This window comes from Octodon degus, unplaced genomic scaffold, assembly GCF_000260255.1.
Source record: "Octodon degus isolate 3935 unplaced genomic scaffold, OctDeg1.0 scaffold00138, whole genome shotgun sequence".
NCBI lineage: Eukaryota > Metazoa > Chordata > Mammalia > Rodentia > Octodontidae > Octodon > Octodon degus.
The window spans coordinates 4,281,166-4,304,146 of NW_004524714.1; the positions used below are offsets into that span (position 1 = coordinate 4,281,166).

General features: G+C 35.8%; 1 protein-coding gene and 1 long non-coding RNA gene across 5 annotated transcripts in view; one reads left to right on the forward strand and one right to left on the reverse strand.

Annotated features, from left to right (window-relative positions):
* Positions 1-7,403, forward strand: part of LOC111812714 — a 20,195-nt gene extending 12,792 nt beyond the window's left edge. The window contains exon 3 of the long non-coding RNA XR_002818134.1: positions 7,309-7,403. This is a non-coding gene — a long non-coding RNA (uncharacterized LOC111812714). The remainder of the gene's footprint in view (positions 1-7,308) is intronic.
* Pbx3 (PBX homeobox 3) overlaps positions 1-22,981 on the reverse strand; it is a 238,717-nt gene that overhangs the window by 208,053 nt on the left and 7,683 nt on the right. The gene's annotated exons all lie outside the window — the stretch shown is intronic.

A 22,981-nucleotide genomic window follows, 5' to 3' on the forward strand; every position in this document is an offset into this window, starting at 1 on the left:
CACCAGTGCCTTGTAACTGGGCGTGGTGGCAAACACCTGTAATCCCAGCACTCAGGAGGTTGAGCCAGGAGGATCTCTTTGAATTCGAGACCAGCCTGGAGGGCTACACAAGTATGCACAAGACCAGCCTAAACTGTATAGTGAGACTCTGTCTCAAAGTATAGTAATAAAATAGGAGTAGACATATAGATTAATGGAATAGAATGGAAAGCACAGAAATAAACCCGCATCTATAGCCAACTTACTTTCAACAAAAGTATCAAGACCATTCAATTGGGAAAAAACAGTATCTTAAACAAATGATGAAATGATATATTTACAACCAGAAGAATAATGTTGGACAATTACCTTATACCATATACAAAAGTTAATGCAAATGAAGTTAACCACCTAAAAATAAATGCTAAAACTGTAAAATATTGATTTACAGTAGGGATTTTAAGGGCCTGCCAAATAGCTCAGTGGATTAAAGCGCCTGCAAGCATAGCATGCCTATAATCATAGCTGTAAGTCCAAACCGTGTAGCAAGACCCTGTACCAAATAAATAAATAAATGATTTTTCAATTTTAAAAAATAAAATAGAAGTGGGCAGAGGATTTGAACAGACATTTCTCCAAAGAAGATATACAAATGGCCAATAAACATACAAACAAATATCATTATTCATTTATTAGAAAAACACAAATTAAGACCACAATGTGATACCACCCATCTACTAGAATGGCTACAATTTTATTATAAAAAGAAAATAACATTTATATGAGGATTAGAACCCTGTACACTGCTGGTAGAAATGTAAATAATACACCTACTATGGAAAAATAGGTTGACATTTCCACAAAATGTTAAATAGCATAGGGCTGGAGATATGGCTCAGTGGTAGGGTACTAGCCTAATAGGCACACAGCCCAGCCTTAGATTCAATCTTGAGCACAACCTAAAAAAAGTTTTTTAAAGAAAAAGAAATAGGTTAAATATGTAACTGCCACATGATCCAGCAATTATACCTTTAGGTATAAACCCCAAATAATTGAAAAGATATGATCACATAACACCTATACAGAAATGTTTCTAACAGCATAACAGACAAAAAACATGAAAACCCAATTTTTTATCAACTAATATTAGTGTAGTATATCCAAAATACGGAATATTACTCAGCCATAAAAAGAATGAACTACTGACATAAGTACAACACCAAAAAACCTTAAAACCACAGTGTCATTGAAAGAAGCCAGTCACAAAAGACTATGTTATGTGAATCCATTCATATGCACATCTAGAACAGATAAATCCAGAACTAGGAAATGGATTAGTGGTTGGCAGGGAATGGGGTGGAGGAGAAGGAGTGACTGCTTCATAATGGTTCATATTTCTTGCAAAAATGTTGTGGAGGGGACAGCCAGATAGCACAGTGGACTGAAGTGCCTGCTTAGGCCAGCTTAGGCCAGCTTAGTCAAGTGCAGGGACACAGTGGGATCCCAGGCACCACATACCATGCCAGCCCCGCCCCAGGCACACTGATCCGGCCACAGAGGCCGAGTGTAGTGGCACACACCTCTAATCCCAGTGCTGGGGAGGCTGAAAAACAGGAGGATCACAATGAGTCCAAGCTGCATAGTGAGATCCTGTACCGACCAAATACATTTTTAAAAAAAGTTTTGGAACCACAGAGAAATATGATTATGTAACACTGACTTTTCAAATATGACTGAGTTTTATATTTTTATTAAAATGGTTAAATTTATGTTCTGTGAATTTTACTTAAATACAAAATCAAATATTCTCAAGCAAACATCAAATATACACTGCTGGAATGAATATAAATTGCTACCCTTAAGCAAACAATTTGACACTATCTAGCTAGTTGATAATGAATATACCCTATGACCCTGAAATTCCACTCTAGTATCTCAAAGTTGATGACCACTCACCTTGTCACCTTTACTACAAACTAACAGGCACTCTTTTCTCCTCCCTCACATACTATATTCAATTAATTTTAACAAATAACTATTAAGGGCTTCCTATTATGTGCCAGAGGACAACACAATGAACAAAACACTGTCTCTGCCTTACTAAAAACAATTTACTAAAGGCAAAAGAAACTTAAATACATAATTAAAACATGTCATGAACACAATAATAAAGAGAAAAACACAAGATGTTATTGGAGCACATAAGATAGGCAACTAATACAGAACTGAGGGAGGTCAAAATGTTTTCTGGAAGGATAGCTGCAGTAAGATTTGAAAGATACATAGGAGTAAAACAAGTGAATGAAAACAAAAAAAGTTCTAAACAACCTTCTAATTTTTCCTGCTCATTTCTTAGTTTATTTAAAGCACTGTTCTCTTTTAATTGCTGTAATACCTACTCTAAGTACCCCCATCACTGACTTCCAAAAGGCTCTTAATTGATATAGTCCTTCAAACAGATTATGAAGTAAACTATATAAAAATTCTAATACCATTCCCTTGATTACTTTCATCAGTATCTATTCAAAGTATAAAGATAGTACTCTCTTGCACAGAATTAAAGCCTCAGTGATGTGGTCTCTTCTTGTCTCATCTCCTGCCTCCTATTTCATGGTAACCTAGCTTGTATTTTTCAAAGTGTATTATTTTATTTCTCAATAGAAAGTATTTGCTTTTTGTCTCTGATGTCTTATGTCACTTATCCATAGCAAGTCCACAACATATGTTCGTTGAAGAAATAAATGAACAAACAAGTAACGGCAAGAGCTATAATTTATTAAGCAACTATAAACTAGGCACAAACCTCAGTAGGTATTATACACATATTATCCTCTAATCTTCACAACAACACTGAATGCTAAAACCAAGGCTCAGGAAATACTAAGCGACTTGCCAGGCTTACAAATCAATTAAGCAGCAGTCCAGAGAGAGACTCAGATCTACTGGATTCTTTTCTTTTTTTTTTTTTTAAACTTTATTTATTTATTTATTTTTAACATTTAGTGTGTGTGTGTATGTGTGGCCAGCTCAGCCCACCAGGGGGCGGGGCTGGCTGGCATGTGGTGCTGGGGGTCTGAACCGCGGTCCCTGTGCTTTGCCAAGCTTGTTCCAAGTAGGTGCTTTAGACCACTAAGCCATCTCTCCAGCCCCCTACTGGATTCTAAGTATTGCTTTTCTGCGTTAAGCAGTCTTCCAAAATACTCTTAAAAATTATCTCTCTCCAAATAGCAACATCTTATTATTTATAAATTACCTTCCCTAATGTAAACATGAATTATAATTATCTGCCTCTAACTGTATTAAAAGGTGTCAAGCATTACTTCAAGAGTACCATGGGCCAGTGAGATAGCTCAGTGGTCTAAAGCGCCCGTTTAGGAAAGCTTAGGCAGGTGCAGGGGACTGTGGTTCCATCCCCTGCCACACCAGGCCCACCCTAAGGGCAGGCTGAGCTGGCCAAAACAAAAACAAAGATTTTTTTTAAAAAGAGTACCAATCTTTTCCCAAAACACAGAAAAGAAAAAACAACCAATGAGTACTAACACCCCAATCATCCCAACAAAACATCATCTGTCTAAAATTGGAAACAAGGGTCAGCCAGAAAGCTCAGCGGATTAAAGCACCTGCTCAGGAAGATGCAGGGACCAGGGTTCAATCCCCAGCCTGCTGTGCCAGCCCCTCCCCACGCCCGAGAGGGCCTGTAATCCCAGAGTTTGGGAGGCTGAAAACAGGAGGATCACTACGAGTCCAATCTGTGTAGCGAGACCCTGTAGACCCTGTACTAAAATAATTTAAAAAGATTTAAAAAAATAAAATTAAATTAGGGGCCCGGGAGATGGCTCAGTAGAATAAGTGCTTCCCTGGCAAGCGCAAGGGCCTGAGTTCAATCCCTGGTTCTGCAAAAAATAATAATAATAATAAAAATAAAATTGGAAACAAAAGTAAATTTGTATGACAAGATTGAAAATCACTTTATTGCTCCTTACATAGCATGCAACATGCATGTTAGGTTTCTTCAGAGCAGAATAAAAACAAGTCAACATACCGCCCTCAGGAAGCAGACAATACAGAAACGTCTATCATGAATTAAGCAGCACATGCTACACTAGCAATAAGAAGTCAATACTCAATTTCTCATGTATCAAACATGCCCTACCCCCCATACCATGTACAAACCTGCATAACCTGATCCTAATGTCACACTAGGGTTCCCTTGGTCATCCAGTCTGCTAAGATGATAGATGGCCTTTCACTCTTTGCACTCTACTATCCAGAATAAAACATTCAAGGAATTAAGAGTCAATAGGATTAAAAATGCAAGTTGTTAAAAATGTAAAGGCTAAACAATGAAAACAAGTGCCTTAATCATAAAATGGAAAGGGGAAAAAGTAGATGGAAAAAGGGAAAAGTCAGTCAACAGTACCCACTATAAACCAGGCATTGCACTAGACATTTTCATATAAATGATTTTATTTAATACTAGGATACTTATGTTTCTTAAATAACAAAAAATATTTCACATCCCAATTTTGCTAAATTAGCCCTGAAAGGAAAACATGTAAGAAGACTAAGCTTACTTGTTCCACTATTTGTACCATTTTTTTTATTTATTTATTTATTTATTTATTTTTGGTATTTTAGGGAAGGGTCTACAGGATGTTCAGGGTCTCACTACTAGATGGGACTCATAGTGACCCGCCTGTTTACAGCCTCCCAAGAGCTGGGATTACGGGCGTGTGCCACCATGCCCAGTCTCAACTGCCATCTCCACGTGTGGGTGCAGGGGCTGGGCCAGCCTGGGGATCGAACCCCCGGGGCTTGCACCTGCTTGTAGGCACTTTAATCCGCTGAGCTATTTGGCCAGCCCTATTTGTACCATTTTAACGGGGTTTTTCTATTCATCTTTGCCAAACCATGAAATTTTATATTTTCACCATGACCAACCCATGAAATTTACCAACTCTGCTCATGACTCATACCAAGTGATAGTTTGCTATGCATTTTAGCTAAATAACCACGGAAACTTCTCCCTTTGGACAGAATAAAAAGTCTGCCTATAATTAAAGCAGGAATTGTTAACTACAAGCAGTTAAAGTTTACGGCATTGCTGACAGTTGTGCAGATAAGCCAGTAGAAAGCCTGAGATGCTGTGCCTTCCTGGACTTCTCACACATTTGAACAACAGTGCGATATCTCTGAGCATCATAAAATCAATCTCAGATCAGGTAATGAAATATGCGCCAGCCTTTTCCCAGAACCTTTGACAAATCACACACAATCCTAAATCTTCATAAATCATGATTAAAGACAAGTATATCATCACCAACGCATATATCTTCCCAAACCTGACCCAGAGACTAATGAGAAAAGGCCCAGACTATCTCATCTGATTAATTAATTCAAAATGTCTGCTGTTATTCAAATGTGAGGCTGGTATTATTTGAATAACACTTGACAGCAGTGCCTGAAGATATCATTTCTGATTTGTGAAGCTGCTGCTGCATAACTGATGATAGTTTATGAAAATGTTCCAATAAAGCTGCTTTTTTTGGCACAACTGTGAAAGATTTGCCAAAGAGGTGGTTCTTTTTTTGTCAGCAGTTGATGTTACTAACGTTGTCAAATATTTCCAAAATACATAATCTCTGGAGTCTTTTTTCCTTAAATATTGCCATAAGAGCAGCCCAGTGTGATTTGCCTGAACATAAACTGAATCCAGAAATACATTATAAAAATTAATACGTAAATACTCAAGGGACTGGGATAAAATACTTACTTACAAATGTTAGACCCTGGGTTTTGTTCCATCACCACAAAAAATAAATATTCTGCAACATGTACCCCTCCCTACCCACCACAGTTTTCCTTTCCTGCCACACTTACTTCTAGAAGCCTGTTTACAAGTCCCCTCCACTTCTACACATTTTATTTCCAACACTGCAAAAACTTAATATTTTAACATATGTGATGACCATATTATGGGTATAGTGACATACTCCTGTAATCCCAGCATTTAGTAGGCTGAGACAGGACAGCCCTGAGTTCAAGGCCAGCCCGAACTACATAGGAAGACCCTGTCTCAAAAAACAAATAGACAATATACACCAATTACACCTAATCAGTTTAGCTTTCCTGTTATAACAAATTTAAAACTGGGGATGTAGCTGAATGATGGAGCATTTGCCTAGCATGTATAAGGACCTGGGGACAATCCCCCGTACTGCCAAATAAAAAAAAAAGAATTACTATTAGTTAATAACTGATTAGTAATCAATTCATGCAAGTAAAAGAATCAAAAAAAAAACACAGGATATTAAACTGATTGAGAGCTCAGAAATCTAATCCAATTCCATATTTTGTAAATAATTACTCAACAACCTGCCCAGAAACTCCAGAAGATTAACACTAGTTCTGGGTAGAAAACTGGGACTCAACAAAATGTGCATCTGGTACTTGCCCTTTTCTATTGTATATGTAAAGCCAAGAGTGATTATAGGATCCACTTTTTGAGGGCAAGGCTACTTTAACACTGAATATTCAGCATAACATCATACATATGGTGGCATTTAACTTCCTGGGATCACAGTAATGAGTTGATCTTCTTTATTTCAGGTCATCTTTCCACACAGGTTAAACAGATAAAAGATGTTTGTAGTGGATTGTTAACTGGTGGCCAACTTGTACACTCAGCTGAATTGAACTAGTATAGTGCTGGGCAACTGAAGATACTGCCAACAACATACGAGGCAGAACTGGAAATGCTGTTGAGAGGCTGTTAGGGAAGCTGGAGAAGTTGCTGGTTCTCTTGGGCTATTCTGTTGGAGGACCTTGTCAAAATGGCTTTCCTGACTAACTTGGCTGTTCTTATTGGAGGAGGAGTTCAGGACCTAGTATTCATTGAGAATGGCTACAGTTCATTTATGGGGGAGCTCTGGTCCTCATCTTGAGCATCGCTTCCTGGCTCTGGAAGGAAAGATGATGTACTGCTCAGCCTCCTGGAGAAGCTTGTCACATTGGCTTTCCTGAAGGGAACTCAGCTTTCCTCCATCTTTGGAGGCGCTCTGGACCTCACTGTTGCTGAGGATGGCTGTGGTACCTTTGAGGGGAGCACTGGTTCTTACCTTGAGCATTGCTTCCTGGCTCCAGTTCAGACCCCTCAGCCTGCTAGCACAGATCCTTCATCCCACCGGCACAGGCCGTGGGCCTTCCAAGCGCAGATCCATGAGACAAGCCTGCAAGAGCATTGTCATGGGCTGTAGGCCTCCAAATGGACTTGTGGGAAGCACTGTTGTGAGCTCTAGGTTTTCAGCTGGACTCATGCAGAATAATTAGGATCCAGGTGCTCAGCTGGATTATTTGGTCTTTAGTGTATGGACAGATGTCCTGCACTCTTTTTATATGATTCTTGGGGTGATTATTATAAAATAATCTTACAAAATGTATTCTGTATTGTATTGTTCCCCTTGCAAAAACTCCAAATCATGACAATTTTAAAAATTAAAAAAGGCCTCAGAATAAGTTATACAGTATGTGCATCTTACTTTTCATAGACTTCCATTCTCAGAAGGTGGTCCATGGACCCTTTCAGGAGGCTACTGTCAAGATTATTTTTAAAAGTGGTATACTTCAGTGGGTTGACCTTTATACTGATGGTGCACAAAGCAAACATGGATAAAATGGCAGTTTGGACACAAAAAAAGAAGTGGAACCACCCAATGCTAACAGTGCATGTATTCTTCACCACCACTCACTACAATTTAAAGAGGCCAGTTTCACTTCAGAATGTCCTTGATGAAAGAGTAAGAATCACTGATTACACCTTGAGTACACATCTTTTTAATATCCCATGTGACACAAGGGGAATTATACAAAAAATACCCTGTTGCTTACCAGCGAAAAGGAAAAGCACTAGCACAATTATGAGTTGTAAACTGAACTAGCTGCTTTAAAAAAATGACTGGCAAACTCTAGTTATTGCCACTTAGATATTTTCACAAACCTTTTTTTTCCCAAAAAGGGAAACAAATAAATTTGCTACTTCAGGAAAACAACAATTAGGTATCAATGATAAAATCCAAACTTTTACGCAAAAATTAAAATTTTGAAATAGTGTACCTACCACTAAGCCCAAAAAAGTTTCCTAGTACTTAGAAACACTTCTGGGCTACAAGTATAGTTCAGTGGGAGAAAGAATGCTCAGCAGGAAGAAGTGTTGCGGGGAGAGGATGATGAGTTCAGTAATATTAACAAATATACCTTTTAACCTAGTATCATAAAGCATGTAAACATTTGGAAGATGTGAGTAATCAGGGAACCAGTATCTTCCAAGTGATTAAGACATACTACAAAACCATGTACAAGCAGACGAGCCATAAACCACACCATAAGATTTTAATGAAATAAAATAGAAAAAGTTTATTAATAAGTATTTGCTTTGGTTTTGGTTTTTTCCCAGTACTGGAGATTGAACTCAGAGCCTTCACACTAAGCTAACATCTCCAGCTCTTTTTATTTTTATTTTGAGGCAGGCTCTAAGATGCCCAGGCGATACTTAAATTTGTAATCCTCCTCCCAAACTGTTGAAATTATAGGCAAGCACCACCATGCCTATAGTTTAAAAGGCTGGGTTTTTGGTTTTTGGTTTTGCTTTTTTGTTATTCTGAGACAGGGCCTCACTATACAGTTCAGGCTGGCCATGAGCTGGTCTCAAACTTGCAACAATCCCCCTGCCTCAGAGTGCTGGGATTACAGACGAGTGCCAAAACACCCAGCAAGACTGTTTTTATATACCCTTCCCATTTCCAAATATGTATCTGTGGGAAGTCAGATAAGAAATTCATACATCAACCATATAAAAACAGACTAAAAGCAGAAGCTGATATGAAAATCCAGCTATCATCTATTAAGCCTGAAATTAAAGAGATTTACAGAAATGTGAGACAACTCTTATAATCAATTTGCTTTATTTTGTTATAAAAAATGCTATTTAAGAATAACATATGACAAGATGATTATAATAATGTTATTTATACCAACGTGTCATAGGTTTAGGATTACAATTAAATATTTTAAGATTTTAGAAATTTCTAGTACAGTACATATTGATGGATATTAAAGCTAAACAAAGAAAAACTCCATTTAGAATGTAAGAGTGTACTGAGATCAAAGAAATTAAGAATTATTGACCTGGATATATTCCTCAAAAAAAATCTTTCTACAGGAAAGCATAATAATGAAATACAAATTTCTACCCAAGAAATTATTTACTTTTGGAGGTACCAGGGACTGAATTCAGGGCCTCTGCAATGAACTACACCCTCAGCATTTCTTTTTAAAAACAAGGTCTCACCAAGTTGACCAGGCTAGGTTTAAACTCACACTTCTGCTTCAGCCTCCTAAAGTGCTGTGATGACAGGCATACACTACCACATCTGGCTCAATCTACTTATTTTACTTGTTCTATTCTATAATATAGTAAAAAGTTAATCCTATTGCACCAAAGAACAAAAAGAGTTGCCAGTAAGGCAAAGTCCTCCATACAAATAGTTTATGCCACCCAGGATATATGCCAATACTGTAGTATTTCATTTATTTATTACTATTATTATTATTATTATTGTAAGTTAACATAGGCTAACTGCAAAGTTAAGACCTTCATTAACACATGTCCTTTTTTCCAGTACTGCTCCAAAGTCTAGACCACTATTACCTATTGCCAGCAACCACCTTTCAGTTAATTGTTCTGTTCAATTTTCCTGATTTTCTCTCCTAAATACAGCCAAACATTCACTAGATTCAGAAATCGCAAATTCTGTGTGTGTACTATTAGCCTTCTAAGAGCAAAGTAGAATGCAGTTGCAAATTGAAATACAATGTGTTAAAAAGAAAAAAAAAACTACCTCTATAAAATTGTTATTTCTTCTGAACATAAGCATCTGTCTAGAAGTGGGCAGTAGATCCACTGCTTTCACCACATTCACATGAGAAGCTGCAATCCACCACCACCCCAAAAAAATATTCCTGCTCTACTTGGAATATCAGAGTTGTAGGATACTTATGAATGACAATATTAGCAGATTTACTAAAAAGGACATGAAAAAAAAATAGACATTTGAATTCTGTGACTTCCTATAAGGAAATTCGATTCCTAGTACAAAAAAAAAAAAAAAAAAAAAAAGGAATAAAATATTCACGAGTCAAACAGTTATAATTCTTCCTTGTCTTGATGGTTTTCAAGAAGCAAAATACTTGATTAGTTTATTTATACTATAACTAAAGAAAAATCTATAACACAATTAATTCCAATAGTTTTCCACTACAAAGACATTGTTTTCTAAGACTTTCAAACTATTGTAAAGGTTTCAGATAACAAAACAAGTAAATACAAAACATGATTTCTCAACTCTTTGGACCTGTTAAGCAACAGACCAGTGATTGATTCAAAGTAGAAAGTAAACAGTCCACAAAGGACAGTACAGGCTGGATGTGGTAGGCACTCCTGTAACCAGAACTCAGGAAGCTGAGGCAGAGGATCGCTGTGAGTTTGAGGCCAGCCTGAACTGCATAGAAAAACTCTGCCCCATAAAGACAAAAAAAAAGGGGGGGGGACCTGTAGCACATATAAGTTATGTAATTAAAATTAAGTTCAAATGAATGAGAAGCTATAGCAGTTTAGTAAATGATGCCTTACTATATTCTGTGTTCCCAATCATGCCTACATTTAAAATTAGAATTCATTTAAGTAACTCATAATCATAGTAGTTTCAGTTTTAACTAATCCTAAATTACTCTTTGGACTAGTCAAATCCACGTGACCAATCTGTCACCTACGAAGATAATTATTCAATTTATCATTAACTTAAACAGAGACTTCTTGTACCTTATATATAGAAAACTCGGCTGTGAAACTGTACAGTGTAAAATGAATATAAATCAATCATTATGACAGATGAACTTATTTGAGAGTCAGAATGAACAAAATATTCTATGTCAGCAAAATGTCTCTTGTCAAAATCTGCTCCTTAAGATTTCACCATAATATACTAAAACAAATGTCCTTCCCAACTCTTTAGAAAAACGTGTCTTAAAAGCATCATATTTCAAAACTTCTTTTTGGAAACACTAATATTTCCTAGCTATGAAACAGACTGCTTATTACTGTACTCAGTTTTAAACAAAAAACTTTAAAGGTGAATATTAAACTCTAAGCATGTTATCAGCTTTCAACACAGATTTTGCTTTTTAAAATATTATTAATGATAACAATAGCAGTAATACATATAAATTACTTTTATAAAAAATTTACATATAAATTACTTAAGGTAAGAAAAAAAAATCCAGGTAAGACACTATGGCAGATTTCTTAGATTGTTTATGTTCTAATTGTTATAATTAAGAAAAAATTCCAGGGGCCAGGGAGAGAGCTCAGTAGAATAAGTGCTTGCCTAGCAAGCACAAGATCCTGAGTTCAATCCCTGGTACCACCAAAAAGAAAAAAAAAAAGAAAAAATTTCCATATAAAGAATTAGAAGGTTGTAACATCAAGTTTAATGTATTCAGCAGATATTGTAATATTTCAGGTAATAAATGGAAAAGACACTGATGTCTTTATTTAAAAATAAGATATTAAGTACATACTGTGTGCTAAAAATATATAGACAGATATAAAGATACAAGATAAGGGGCCGGGGAGATGGCTCAGTGGAATAAGCGTTTCCCTGGCAAGCACAAGGGCCTGAGTTCAATCTCCAGTTCCACCAAAGAAAAAAAAAAAAGATACAAGCTAAACTGATAAATGCCTGCCCTCTAAACGCTTACAGTTCCCATTGGGGACATAGCTCAGTGGCATGGCGCCTGCCTAGAATGTGTGAGTCCTGAATTCAATTCCCAATCAAAAAAATTCACAAGATTACAGTTCCCTACAAAATGGGAGGAAAAAAATCTTCCATTCCTAAATGAATCTTTGTAGCACACAACTATCAGTATTAACCCAATTATATCTAATGATAAATGTTCCAAAGGAACTTTTTTTCTGGACTTTTTTTTTTTACTATTTTTTCTTTTGGTGCCAGGGATTGAATCACGACCCTGTGTTTGCCAGGCAGGTGCTTTATTTTACTGCGCTATCTCCCCAGCATCTAATGATGAATGTTAATGACTCAAGAAACATCAAGATTTGCTAATTACAATAAGAACAGCCTTTCAAATTAAAGTAAAATCTTTCCCTAGTCTTCTCTTCATTGGATCACAATTTAAAACTTCTCCTACTATCTCAAAATACAAAGTCTACTTTTTCATAGCTTATTACCTCTACAATCAACTATAGATTTATGATTTTCTATTCCATACCCTGCATGTGTTACCTGGAGGCTTAAAACTGAACACACAAAAAGGGAAGAAAACTAGTAACAGTGCAAGACCCAAGTCTTAAGGATTAAACATAGTCTTCAGTTGTCTGTATCTTAGCACATACCTGTAAAAGACTTGTAATATAAGTAACATATGGGGCTGGGGAGATAGCTCAGTAGAATAAGCACCTGCCTGACAAGTGCAGGGTCCTGAGTTCAATTCCTGGTAACACACACACACACACACACAAAAATATATATATAATATATATATATATATATATATATATCACTAAAAATAAATTCTATTCCCAGGTACAGTGGCATATATCTGTTATCCTTGCACTTAGAAAGCTGAGGCAATATGATGGTGTCATTGAGGCCAATGTGCCACTCAGTGAGTTCAAGGCCACCCTAGACTCATAGTGAAATTGTCTCAAAATATTAAAAATAAATATTATTTAAACACAAGAAGAAGACTGGTATTACTTATACTCATTTCCTATCAACTAGTTTCCTGTCCTTAAATGTGGGCTCTGAGGTAGCCAGTGATCTTAGATTAGATATTGGAGACAATGTAGTATTTCAATTTTTGTAAGAATTTCTTCAAAATACAAATATGAACAACTTTAAATGATAAAATTTAGGGGAACCTGTCACCAAAGTCATCGTCTATATTCCTAGAGTCTCCATTAAAAAAAGACAACTGCAGGGTTTTCAAATTAAAAATAGCACTGTTATCTGATTTTATTGATTGGATTTCTTAAATGACTAAAAACTCAGAAGGCCCCCCAGTAGCCTAGGAAACGAGATAGGAATATCTAGGCCTATGAGTCCAAAGAACACTGACTTTTCTGCATTTGTCTTTCAACTGTAAATATATCCTAATATACACAGTTCTAAGTATAAAATATCAAAACATTTAAATTTACCCTAACTGTCCCCTGAAAAACAAACCTTTGCAAATAGTTAAGGCAACTCCAAAAGATGATCTAAAACTAACATCCTAAGACCCTCAAGAACCATTTCATATCTTAAAATCTTTACCTCAGGAAAATGTACAGTGTATTCTTAGCAAAAATTGAAATTTTTTGCAAAAACAGTATTTTTCTTATAGCATGTAGTTCCCCCCAAAAGGCAATAAACTCTTTATTCTTGCTTCATGCCTTAAGACATAATCTGCTTTTATCCTTTTAGCAAAATATGAACCAGCTACTAGCCTGACAATGCCAAGAACCATGACAAAATGGATTATTAATGAGAAACTGAACTCCAGAACTCTATTAATTTATGTCTTCCTGTCGGATTCCAAAGATATATCAGCCTTCTCACTCAAAAGAAAAAAATGCCAACACTGTACTTTGTTTTAAAGTTCTCCACATATGAAGAATTCATTATCCAAAATACAGTTCTGTTATTTCAGGCTTTCTTGTAGAATAAAGAATCTTTATCAAATGGCTAAGAAAGCTGCTGACAAGTGCAAGTACCCTGCAAAATATATTTACGTCAAACATTCACAGAGAAAAAACAAGGGGAGGGACAGAAAAAAGGTGAAAGCCCCTACAACATTTCTGTCCCACCTTGTCCTGGCAGTCTTCAGAAAACTAACCCCTTTTGATTCCAGTTATAACATGGTAACCAGTATTAATACAACTGCGTGTTTGTGGGCTTTTTTAATTCCTAATTACACTAATTATTCTGACATGAGGGGAAATGATCTAACAAGTGAAGAATGTGTGATTTCTTTATGCATAAACAACAATGTTTAAGTGACATAAAATATCCTTTTAAGCTTTCATAAAAGATCTATCTAATCTATGCTTATCATAATATTTATGAAATAAAAAAACCAGAGAGGAAAAATTGCTATAATGTACTCTGTGTGACCTCTGCTTTCTACAGAGAATAAAAACAGCCTTTTGCTTTTCAATCCCCATCAAAGTGGAGTAAAAGGAGGGACGGCGTTCCCGTGCTCACTGCCATTAATCATTGCTTTCTTCAAGCAAGTGCGTATTAATTTCTGTCATCCCAAACATCATCGAGTATTGTTACAGCACCGTTCACTCCTCATTCACCACCAGTTGTTACCAGTTTCCCTACACTGAGCAGAGACAGGGTGAATCGTGTGGATTTCAGTGTTAGAGGCCTTTATCCCTGGGGTGCTGACACCAATTAAGCCATTTCAAGAAGAAATGAGAACAGGCCCAACCCTTCCATGTAACAAGAGCTTGCACCTAGCTTTGGCAGGTTGCCATTTTCTCTGGCTTCACACTATAGAAATACTCTTCTCCACATCCTTTTGAATGATTCAGACTGTTTACATGTAATCAGTAACAATATCTTTTTGTTCATTTCTGCAGGTCCAAACTTAATGCTCAACACAACCTCACACAAAAGACTCTGATAATGTAGATGGTAATCCAAGAAGATGAATGCTACTATTACAGAATCATTAAATTCAGGTTACGAAATAAGAGCATATATTCCCTTTAATCGTGTAACATTTTTTTAGAGCATTTCAAGCAAAAATAGGACTGCAAAAGCTACTGCTTTTCTCAAACAGGATTAAGTGAAGATAAAATATTTTACTCTACTTGCTGAATTTCAGCACTGTATTTGCTGAGACTTCATTCATATACACAGGAATATAAGAGACTTCCAGAGTAAGTAGCACAGTTTGTGTCCAGCTTAAAGAAGCTTATTATCAAATACTGTACTGACATTTGCTTTCTTCCCGAGTCTTTGGTCAGGCACTAATGGCTATCCTTTGCAAAATGTTACCTCCAAGTCAAAAAAATCTGCCCAAGAGTTTAATTAATATCATTTTTGCATCACTAAATGTAGAGATCCATCAAATTCTTTCACAATATTGTTGATTTTTTTTTGACCGCTTTAGATCTAATCATTCTCCTTGTTTTAGACATTTACATCTGCTTTTAAGTTTTTATGGTTGCCTGTTGGCAGGCAGCAAAGTGGAGCTGTCGATGCTACTGCAGAATAATGCAAGGTTTGTTATGAATTAAATATTAGAAACCTTAACACAGCGGCCAATAAGAATTATTTGCCTTATTAAAGCAGCAGAAGACGCTGATTAAATTTTCATTGCATTGCAGTCTTTTTCCCATTTCTGCTTTCAATTCATCATTCTAATGTATGAAAGGCTCGCCGAATAATGGCAGGGGGACTTAATTTCTGGAATGCAAATATAGCAAAGAAAATACCATAAATACCCTCCCAGAAAACATTAAACAGTCAGTTCTAATTAAGTGAATACTAAGTAAATATTCTCTTAAAGGAGAAAAAATAAGTCAAATGTCAAGAATTTAAGACAGAAAGCACAATTACCTATATAACAAATATACACACATACATATTGTGGCTGAACTATATTTTTGTGTGTGTGAACTGCACTTCTTGAAATCCTATGCAGGCCTTAAAGCACACTGAAGAAAGGGAATATAGTCACGATTACACTCAGCTTTGCAGTTTGTGAGAATTTAATTATTTTTACTAGGAAAAAAAAAAATGACAAGAAGAGTAATAAAACAATGTGCATGAAGTAGTACTCAGCCAGAATAGCAAGCAGCATTTCTGAATTCCTACATTATGTTTTAAATTTACAACATTTACTGTCACAAATATATTTAGGGAATAAACTGCCCCCTCAAAAAATACCATAATCACATGTCCTATACTGAAGGTTGTTCACGTTTCTGCCTTAATGTGAGGAAGAAAATGAACTTCAAGTATCCATTTCCCCTAGAGAAAATCTCTTCCTTGAAACTCTGCAACTAATGAAATGGGGATCTATAAATAGCAGCATCATTACCATGAGAGCCTCTGCTCAGAACCAGTCTCTGCAGCTGACCCTCTTTATACTAATAACTACCAGACTTCAGTCTCATTCCTCCATAAGGTGATCAATATTGGGACAGTTAAAAATGTGATAGAAATTTAACCTACAGAAATGGTATTTACCAAGTTCCTAAAAACATGAAATCTGCCTGAACTTATCATCTTTCTGCAGACTTTACTAGAAAAGTGGAGCTTTTCACTTATTGTTTGGGGGTTTTTTATTATTACCATTATTAACCGAGATGAGTGGGGCTCTAAAGCTTTTTCTCTAATGTTATAGAGCCGTGCATCATGACAAGACAAAAGCCATAATACACCTGAAACGCTCCCTGCTGAATCTCTCTCGATGAACCTCATTAAAATGGTTACTCTATTCCAAATATTATCCACTGAAGCATTACTGTAGTAAACTCTTGCTTGAATTGCTGAATACAGTGATGGATAAACATCAGCGAGTATTTAACCAGTAATGTAATGATTTGAAACAATGTTTTACTCTTATTCAAAATACAGTATTTTGAAATGCAGTAGATCACTTTAAAAGTTAACCAATATTTAATATCACTATTGGCTGTATATTAGACCACAATAAGAAATGCTCCTAAAGAATCTAGGGGGGAAAAAACTATTCATTAGATGTCTATAGAATACACTATCACTATACATAATCTGTTGGCAATGAGCTATTTATGTTGCATTTTACTAATGGTAAATATTCTGCTACATTTACATCTCCTGCATATAAAGAGCTCCATTGTTCACTAATTTCATATCTCTTAAAATAAATATGATAAAACATTCCAGTGGGTGGGTGAGTTTAAAGCCTTTTATTCTCAGTGACAAAATTATTAATGACAACATATTATAAGTGAGACTTCCTCCATATACACATGTCACAAAAAAATTTAAAATACTGGTATAGCTACACACGTAGAACATTTCTTTTTAAGTGAAAATATAACATCTCAACATTAAACACAGTGTGGCGTAATCAAGAAAATATATGTGAATTCAAAGGTGACATCAAATTTCGCATAAGCCTAACTTCATATTCCAGTGTACTTGCATAGGTACTATATGCACAGCAAAATGTAATTAGCTTAATTCAAATACAAAAGACATGGCTCATTTTGGCACAAGCAGATACACATGCGTCATCCTGTTTTGCTCACTAGTGTGTTTACATTTACCAAATGGTTACCATGCAATTAAAACACAACAGACCACAGAAATTCAATACAATTTTGAAAAAAATGAATTTTAAAATAAAATGCAGGGGTGCTGGGGAGATGGCTCAGTAGGATAAGCACTTGACTGGCAAACACAAGGATCTGAGTTCAATCCCCAGTTCCGCCAAAAATTAAATAAAATAAAATGCAGATAGAATTCTAGCAATAGTGTAAAATATAATAGTGATGTTATCTGAATTTTATAACTTCATAAGTTTCTCAAAGTGAATTTGCAGCCCTTAAAATTGAATTCTTTTCTTCTGCTACACTAAAGGGAAAAAATCCACAGCAAACATACGGAAACAGTATTTTCCTGAAACAAATATATGAACCATGGGAAGAAACAATATTCGAAAGAGTTAAATCATTAAAAAGCAATAATCCCATCTGAAGCCTCAAGAACTGAAATTTACAATTTAATGAAAATGAATAATTTGTCTACTTCTACTTTTTTTTAAAGTGACAAGTGTAAAGATGGACTTAAACTTCCACAGCCCTGAAATTCAAGCCCAAAAATAATTTCTTATGACAGTCTTCTTTCAATGATCCCAATGCACAACGAACTGTGTGTAGTAAGCAATTTGGATAGGTCAGAATAAGAAAGTTGTAGAGTTAAATAAAGTAGATTTGTAAATGGCAGGATCCCCGCAGCAACTACGTGGTTCTTGCTCTGAGGCAACTAACGGAACAGAGCTGCTCAGCGGCACTTGACAACAGCAGTGCTCCCACAATTGTAACCCTCAAATCCAATCAATCGTTGCTCTTTGCATTTCAAGCAGCTCCTGGCTGCCACTGCCTGAAGATAACTATTTTACCACCTCTGTCATGCCTAATTAACAAGTCAGATGTACAATTTAGAAATTTTGCAATTAACCTGCTAAAATATTGCTGGAGGATGCTAATTGTTATGCCAGTTGCCATAAAAGCTCATTTGCATAACTTATGTGTGAAAAACAATTATGAGCCGCGTTCACAGACGCGGTCCACAAACTGCTCCTAGCTACGGATGAGAGGGCCACAAAAAACACTTAATTCATTGCCCACAAAATTATGTTCCCCCTTTTCTTAAACAGCATCTGTTTTGTGAAGCTATATTCATAGAAAATCCCCAAATCAACAATTAGAAGCATATGTAAATGTGCGATTACAGTTCTTTTTCTTTCATTGACAACTTCTCCTTTTTTGCTTGCATGAGGAGTAGGGGATGATATGATAAATGCCTCACTGTTCCAATTCCCTTGCACAACAAATAGGAAGTACATTTGGCAGTGCCAGTGAAACTGCCAGCCCACCAGCCAGGAGGAAGCCATTCTCCTCTGCTCTATCTAGTCACTGCAGCACTATCACCAGGGGCCACTTTAACAACAGAGAAGCTAAAGTCAATTGTTTCTTCAGTGAATAGGCTTCTGTTCTCCAGCATATATTTACTGAGGCATTTAGGGCAGATTTTTGCCATTAAACTGAAGTCTGTAAAACATGGTTGTCTACAAATATTTACACTAGTGCTGACCACAGCTCTGCTGCCACTCAGTGTCACTTTAGAGCTGACCACATTTTTTTAAGCTAAGGTTTTTCCATCTTCCTTGAATCAACAATTTCTAGTACTATCTGCCTAAGCTGAGAGGCTCTGCTGCCACCTCTGGAGCAAGGACAGCCTGGGCTGCCACACACTGTGGGACCCAAGGCAAAAACTACTTAACCTCTTAAAGAGTTAGGTTCCCCATCTGCAAATTAAGAATTAAAATACCTACCTTGGTGGGTTGCTACTAATTTAAGATGTAATACATCATAAGCATTACAGGAATCTTTCTTCCAAAAAGTATACTATTTTAAAATTTCAAAACATGAATTGTTTTAGTAAAAGCAACATGTAAACAATGAAGCATAATGACTGACAAACAGATGTTGCTCAGTACATGGTAATGATTTTTATTGTTACCTGTATCAAATAAAACTCAGAAAATTATAAGGATGAAGAGATTTAGAAATTCCATGGCGTCACTATCAACACTAACATCTAAAACTGAAAGAGAAAACTTTACAGCAACAATGCATCTTTTTTTCATATTATAATAGTTGACAGCTATTTTTTTATATTGAAAAAATGTTTAATTTTTAAAATTAAATCAAGTAACAGATAAATATCAATTTTAAACTCCTAACTTCCAAATTAAAACAAAACACTCATATTTGGCTTAGTTTTAGAAAACGCTGTATGTTAAGCCAATATTTTGTAAAGTATTAGAAATTTAAGTGACATAATCACAGTAATTAAAAAGCAGTCATAATGAAAATCAATCAAAAACCAAGTGGTTTCACGTAGGAAACCACAACATTATTAGACAACTTACAATAAAAGCAAGAAACATTTCTTTTTTTAAGACAAAATGCTGGGCCAGAACATAGCCCAGTGTTACTACAGTTGCCTGCCGTACTAGAAGCTTTGTGTTCTACTCTCAGCACTGGGGAAAAAAATAACATTTTTTTAAAAAATCCACAAATTTAGGTAAATCAAAATTAGTAGTCCCTGTAGTATATTGACAAAATAGAATTCATATTTATAGAGTCCATCATTTCCTTTTCAGGCAGTTTCCGTATCTGCTCACAGTCAAAAGGCCAAGAAGCAAGACATGAGCAGGCTGCTAAGGGTGCCCTTTCTACCACTGCACTGCTCTAACAAGTGGTGAGTGGAAATTAAGCCAAACACCCACACCCAACCCAGCTAAAAGAACTTCCTTTGCTTTTTTTTCCTTTATTGATTTCAACAAAGAAATATGAGGGAGAAAACTGGAAGGTTCTCACTTATTTGAATAACAAGTGAAAACCTAAAAATACCTTCACTGTATGTTATTACCAACTGTATCACTGGGTTTTATAGTGACAGCCCTGTGCTATAATTTCTGAGAAAACCTCTACATAAAGCTCCATAAACCCAACCATTCCTGTAATGTATCGCCGTATCTAGCACACAATCATTTCAAACACAACTTTTCGTGTTAATATAATTTGTTCAAAAATGGTAATAAATACATCCATGATGCCAGATAAATCTTTGCACAATCTATTGTAACTTGTTCTTAACGGTGCTGACAGTTAATCCTACACCCACAATCCAATGTAAGAGAAAAATAAAATATTTCAATATTATTTGGTTTAATTAAAGATATTCATTATACACATACCTTTTAATGGACCAACAGTCCCAATCTACATTATAAATAACCTGGACCAACTGCAGAGTAATGTCTGTGAACAATTATCACAAAACTAAAACATGGATGGCTGTCAGTTGGTGGCAGAGTTCTTGCTTTCATAATAAATATAAAATCAATTTCCTGCTCTAGTTCCTATTCCAAGTTGAAAATGATATATCTGACCATGAATTCCAACTACCTCCATCCATAGTTTTATTTTTTTAAGATAGGAAGGAAAGAAAAACAAAACTTATGATACCACCCACCTAAGTCAATTATAGACAGTTGGAAAGTAAAGATGCATATATAACCTTGTCATTTCACATAGGTATAATATCTACATATATAGCATATGTTTCTTAATGTACTGATTTCTCCTCAATCAAATATTTAATGATCTTATATTTCATAAGTCCTAAATAATTCCTCTATAAATTTTATTTGAAACTCTTATTTCATCTGAAAGCCTGTAGAAACCTTTTGTCTAAATAATAGGTGATTTCCAAAGCTTTGTATTCCCATTTCAATAAAAAATAATTTCATCTTTTAAATGAAATTTTGCAAGTAATCTGAAAGAAGCTAACGAGGATTCACTGATTTAACCAGTTCAGGAAATCTAAAAAGAGAATCAAAATTTAAAGTAACCAAGTATTTCATTTAGAAAAGCAGCTAATGTGTAGCTACAATAAGTCCTCTTTCTAGGGAAATATAATCAGGACTTTTGTCTCAGGAGAGACTCTCATCCCTCTCTCTGGGTGCACATTCCTAACTGCCATTAACAATAACGGGTATCACACATGCACACCCATGCACATGGAGGAGATGCCAGCCTCCGTAGGCGACACACGTGGCAGCTGTGGTGACTAAATAATCCATATGGCTCTGAGGAGAAGTTATGGTTTATTAGGTTTGAAGTCACAGCCACAGTGGTGGAATTCAGACACTACAACTAAGGCTAAGCCCTAATATGAATGCCTTGTCCAAACCTTCCATCTAACCATACCCTGAGATATCCAGTTAGACGTTTCACAATTCTATCAATGGTGTATGCTGGTAAACTCCTGTGTTTAAGAAAAATGTAAGGGCAGGGGAGATAGCGCAGTGGCATAAGCACCTGCCTGGTGAATGCAAGGTCCTGAGTTCAATTCCCAGTGCAAAAAAGAAAAAAGAAAAAGAAAAACAATCTGTTCGAAGGTCCAAAGAAATTTGGTATTCGTCTACCTTGACACATCCATCCCAGTATTCATTCATCAATTTCCTCACAAAATATTTTAAAAATCACAATTGGGGCCAGGGAGATGGCTCAGTAGAATAAGCACTTGCCTGGCAAGCACAAGGGCCTGAGATCAATCCCTGGTTCCGAAAAAAAAAAATTTAAAAATTAAAAATCACAATAGTGCTTTATAAAGACAAAACCAAAGACCTGACAAACCACAGTAATAAAACCAGAATCAAATATGAAATTCCATTTTTAACATAAACTAATTATCTTCAAATCAAATACATGCAAAAACATAAATTCCACAGATTATATAAAGGGCAGAGTTTAAGCACTGATCCTAGCAACCCAACATTTATGGATTTAAGCAAGAATCTTATTATTCATTTAATATAGTTTCTTAAACCCAAGGCAACAATTTTTTCTGTTCCTAATGAAAAGAAAATTCTGTGAAGTTCAGGCTAATAACACTGACTGACACACAAATACACAGTAAGTTTACAGTGCTAAAAAGTTAAGTGATAATGGTTCACTAGCCATAGCCATGTTGCTAAAATTATCTTTTATGAAAAAGACATCAGGTGGTACAAACTCAAACATTTTCATATAACCAGAATACATGAAAACTTCATATTCTATAATACTACCTTTAAGTAACAAGAGGAGGAAATATTTCACCAATGTTCTAGAAGCTTCCCTAGATCTTTCAATTTTATTTATATGCAAAACCAAGAGAAACTTTAAAAAAAAAAAAAAAAAAGAAAGAAAAAAACAAAGCTCCTCCTGATGCTAAAGCTCTCAATTTACTGACAGGCAAATGGCTTCATGCTGCCACTTAATCTCATTTCTTGCATAATGCCCTCTAATTAGCATATCAAAGTGAATTAATACTTCTAGGGCATTAGCAATGGGGAAATCTGCTCCAGGCTCACAATAGCAGTTAAGAGAGAGCCAAGAAATCCTCAAAAACACCACAAACCACTTTGCATTGCAAAACTGTTCAATTTATTTATCCTCTCTCTCTAAACACTTTTACCGCACACTGTTTTACTACTGTTCACCAAACAAAATGATAATTGCCAAAGTTACCAGCATCTGTAATGCCTGTTTAGAATCTTAATTTAGATTATGTAGCAGATAATTTCTATATGCAGCCATTTG